General features: G+C 36.1%; 1 non-coding gene across 1 annotated transcript; it reads right to left on the reverse strand.

Moving 5' to 3' along the window:
- Positions 1–3563: 3563 nt before the first annotated feature.
- On the reverse strand, positions 3564–3645 carry Trnap-ggg8 (transfer RNA proline (anticodon GGG) 8). Its single transcript has one exon. It is a non-coding gene; the product is annotated as a tRNA-Pro (tRNA).
- Between the last annotated feature and the right edge of the window lie 1585 nt (positions 3646–5230).

The following is a 5230-nucleotide window of genomic DNA, read 5'->3' on the forward strand; positions in this document are numbered from 1 at the left end:
ATTTCCTCTGGATCTGTTGTTATGTCTCCCTTTTCATTTCTGATTTTGTTAATTTGGACACACTCTCTGTGTCCTCTCGTTAGTCTGGCTAAGGGTTTATCTATCTTGTTGATTTTCTCAAAGAACCAACTTTTGGTTCTGTTGATTCTTTCTATGGTCCTTTTTGTTTCTACGTGATTGATTTCCGCTCTGAGTTTGATTATTTCCTGCCTTCTACTCCTCCTGGGTGTATTTGCTTCTTTTTGTTCTAGAGCTTTTAGGTGCTGAGCATATTTTCAAAGCTAGGCACACTCATATTTGTAACAGTGTAGCCATTTAGTACGCTGATTGTGCGGCTATTGTGTAGATCTACTGGTTGTGTACATATTTATTAATGTGTATGGTGCATATATACCCATGCATGTGCCTGTGGAGACCAGTGTAGAGTGAAGTCAGTGTCCACATCTTTCACTTTATTCCTTATTCCATTCAGACAGGCTTTCTCACTGAATTGAGTAGTGATTGTTCTTTTTACTCCTTCCACATTGCTGACTTTAATTCAAATTATCATGTTTGTTCAACAAGTACTCTTATCCTAGGCTGAATATTTTGATTTTAATAATCAAGGAAAAACCAGAGTTTTAAGTGAGTCCTGATACTAAATACTGAAACACAGAAAGATCAGTAAGATGTCTTTGACCCAACAAAATACTGTAAGTTATTATTTTTATATAAGGCATTAATAATCATTCAATGTGTGTTTTATTTATGATATTCACTTAGAATATAAGAGGAAAGGGATAAGGTAGCAATATACAGATATAGCATTCTTGTTTCAGGATAGTTATCACTCTCAAATGCTGCCTCCCCTTCTTTATAGACAACGTGGTTACATATTCTCCATTTTTTCCCATATACAAATAAGGTAGTTTAACCATGTTGTGCCGGGAGCCCATTCCAATGTAATCACACTAAGTTCTCCTTATTCACGTTCAGGCTTGTGCCACACCACTGACTCTAATACAATAGAGTTAGAGGATATAGCTGTGAGCCCAGATTCATGCAAGCATTTTAGAGGCAACAGGTGGATACCTAGCCTGGCCCTCATTTGGTTGTGGAGGCATTATGACCTTTAAGATAATTGGCTGGTGTTAAGAGCCAAACCATAACCTAACATCTTCTTTCATCCTGATTGTTGGTTGATAAGAAATGAAATGTCAGGGGACAGAATTGTAGTATGGAGGTAAAGATTTGTTTGGGAATAACCTGGAAACTGGTGCTGGGTAACAGCGTATTAACTTGACTTCAACTTTAGGTCAGGTTCTCTAAGATGGAGTCTGAAACCAAAAGATCTGGTCTCTCAACCAAGAACCAAGCTCAGCAACAAGTGTCTGGGAGGAGAAAAATAAAACGAAATGAAACAAAACAAACAAGCGAACAAAAAACTTGAGGTCAAACCATAGATCCAAGCTGACAGCCTATTTTTTGCTTGATACAGCTTTACAGGTAGCTCTCACTCTGTCCTTCTTCAGACAACTCTCTCTGGATATAAAAACAAACAAACAAAACCTCTCTGGATATCTCATCATTTGCAGATCAAAAGCCCACAACTTTTATTGACATATCAATTCATCCATTAAAACCAAGTTACCTTTTAATTTTCCAATGAATTAGCATTCCATGATCCTAGACCCTTGATTCTTAAAAAGAAACAGCAAGCATATATATATATATATATATATATATATATATATATATGCAAAAACCTTCAAAGATCTGCCTGCCTTTGCTAAGTACAGACAATAAGCTAGTTAGGTGGGACTCTGCCCTCAATTTACCATTCCTACCACATGTTTTTCCCGCCTTAACAACCTCTGGCACAGACCAACCTTGAACTTAGAAATCCAACTGGCTTTATAAGCACAAACATAAGATTTATCTGGGTGAAAACTTGCCCTGTGATCACCACTCCCTATACCCTTCTTTAGTATCTTTCTGGCAAGGTGGCTCATAGTGAAGTTGCCTCTATTTTCCTCAAGTCCATGAACCCCCTCAAATAATTCATATGTATAAATCCTATAATACATATTTTGCATAATTGAGAAATTATATATTATTTTACTCTCTTCTATTATTGGGTATTTTTTTATTTACATTTCAAATGGTATCCCCTTTCCCAGTTTCCCTTACTTTCTTTTTTTTTTTTTTTTTTGCGGAGCTGGGGACTGAACTCAGCTAGTGACAGAAAATTAATGTTTAATTAGATAACTACTCTTTGAGAAGCAAGGTACAAATGACCAGGTATCATCAACAGAGGTGAATAATCCATTTCATATTTGTTGAAGACTGTATTTTGAAAAAAATACTCATTTTAAATATGTAACTTGCAGATATATTATAGTTTCATATTTTAAGTTTTTATAAATGAGACTAAATCTGAATAATATAATTATCAGGCTTGAGTATGGTGGCTCTTGCAGAAGTAAGGCTACAAAACAAACAGCATCCTTTGGAAAGCATGAGAACTAAGCCACATGTTATCCTGTCTCTGTTACTCTAAGTCCTACCACTGTCAGATGTGGATCTTGGGCAGCTAGTGTGACTGGCCTGTCAAGCACAAGAAAAGTCTTTAACTGAGTACCAAAGTCAGGAGGTGAAACAGTGCTGAGTCTGGGGAAATGAGCCTCCTGAATTGTCTATAGTAGGTTTAGAAACGGATCCTGTGAAGGAACAACTTAAACTCAAGAATGAAATTGTTGTAACATCCAGTTCATGTTGAAGATTTCAGCAATCATGAAATAAGTATTCTAGTTTCCAAAAAAGAAAAAAGAAAAAAGAAAAAAGAAAGAAAGAAAGAAAGAAAGAAAGAAAGAAAGAAAGAAAGAAAGGAAAAGGAATATAGTGGCTCACACCCCCCAGCAATTGGGAAGCCAAGCCCTGTGACATAGGGTGTGTGAAAACAGCCACCTGGTGCGACTGTTTCAAAGAGACATCTGAAGAGTTTGGAAGCCCTACTTCACAGAGTTCATGAAACCTTAACTAGGAGCTGTCTTCTAAAAGTGCCCTTGCTACTGTGTTTGTGGTTTGTCACCTAGAGTGTCACAGCTTCTTTGGCAACTATGTCCAATGAATCTATCCAGGTTTTTGTTGTTGTTGTTTTGATTTTGATTTAGAATGCTGGAATGTAGAGCCTGAGGCATAGATAGGTATGCTGAGAGTTAGTTAAATGGACACAACTGCCATGCAGATTGCCTCTAGCCATTCTAGAAGAAACCTCTTTAGAGCAGAATGTCAAGAGTTTGTGTTAATTCTGGGGACTGGCTAATGAGTACAAGGCTCCATGGCCTTGTGGTGGTATTGATGTAGACTGTACATCAGTGTAGTTCATCTTCCGCTGCCTGTATTTCCTCAGTTCCCTCAGAACTCAGGGTAGCTCAGGCTGGTGGAAATGTATTACAAAAGTTGAATTGAGTCACCACATTTTATTTCTTAGTATGTTTAACATTTTATATCAGATTAAAATTAATAGTGAATTTAAAAAAGATAACTACTCTTTTTTTTTTTGGTTCTTTTTTTTTTTTTTTTTTCGGAGCTGGGGACCGAACCCAGGGCCTTGTGCTTCCCAGGCAAGCGCTCTACCACTGAGCTAAAATCCCCAACCCCAAAAAGATAACTACTCTTAATAGAAACACATGTAAACATCTCTATTTCAAACTTCTTATTCAATTTATGCTAATTTATGTTTAACCTCATGAGAAACTTTTGAAATAGATTCCATGTGACCATGTATTCTGAGGAAAATCTGTAAAATCTAAGAATTAAGAACAACTAGTAACAATTAGGAACAACTAAAAACTTAGAGAACTACGAGCAGAGTAATTTAGATAAATAGGATTTCCCTTTTTTTCTTTTCTCTTGGTAATATTAGAATTCCTGCTCAAAGTGTCTTTTTTCTTCCTGCAAAAAACTTTCTCTAGCTAACAAAGAGCTAAATAACCTCCCAGTCTTAGAATCTGTGCTTTGGAATTACTGTTGAGAAAAGATATAAACCACCTCTTTATTTAATTCTCAGCTGTTAAGCTATAGACATTTACTACCAAAACCACTTGTTTTTGACCTCAGAATAAGAAAGATTTTATGTGTCTTTTAGAAATCTGCAGTTTCAGCATTTAGCAAAGTTATAGAATTTAAAAGTCAGAGATTAATATTCTACTGCTCTATCCTATGCCCAACACTGAATCCTGACTCAGCCCACTTCATGCTACTCAGCTTCCAACAGAAAGGCCTCTCTTCTTAGACTCTGACACTTGATCTTTCTCATGATATTCTTAAACAGAGAGTTATTTCTTTACCTTTCTACCAACACATACTTAAATCATATAGAAATCACTGCAGTTAAAAGTACCTCATGCCCTGAAATGTTCATGAACTCAAGTTCATTGTCTATCACAGATAAGCTACTTTTCCATGCAGAGAAACCGTCTTGTATTTTAACCATACTATTTTGAGGTCTTAGTTTTTAAAGGGCTTATCTGACTTAGTACACATCATTGGCCAAAAGTGTTACTAGTATTGTTGATAGGATATATTTAGTTTGCACATTGAATAAAGATTACTTTATGGAATCTTCAAAAACATTTAATTACTTTTATGATGTATTGTGATATATATGAACGATATATGCATGCAAAGTTGTAGCAAATAAAGAAGTGTGTACATATGCAGGTGCTAGAGCCGTATGTCAATTATTCTTTATTGCCCATATGATTGAGACAGAATCTCTCACAGATATAAGGCTTAGTCTTAGCTCATTTCCTCTCCAGTTTATTTCTCATTCAGAGTCTTTTGACAATCTTGAAAAGACTTAGGACTTTCTGTCATTTTCACCAATATCATTTCTCTTCTCTTGTTTAATATGAACTGTTTTGTCTTGTTAGCAAACCCAAAAGATCAACCAGAAGCTGACTCTGATGCAATCGCATTAAAGTCTTTTTATTACAAACTCAAGTTTGAGCTTATTCACAGGATGGTTTGTTGAAGCACCCCTGAACTCTCATCAGGACAAGGTTTTTAAAAGAAATGAGAGCAAGTGAGGGGATGTCTATCCTGACAAGCATCTAATTGAATGACAATTGTTAGCCACCTGGTGGGTGCTCTGAAGCAAAACTGCACAATCACAAATGATCTGAAAGTACATCTGAATCAATCAGACTAATCTCTGGTTAATTGTTTCTAGGGATTAGCTAGGGAG

This window comes from Rattus norvegicus, chromosome 13, assembly GCF_021556685.1.
Source record: "Rattus norvegicus strain SHRSP/BbbUtx chromosome 13, alternate assembly SHRSP_T2T, whole genome shotgun sequence".
NCBI lineage: Eukaryota > Metazoa > Chordata > Mammalia > Rodentia > Muridae > Rattus > Rattus norvegicus.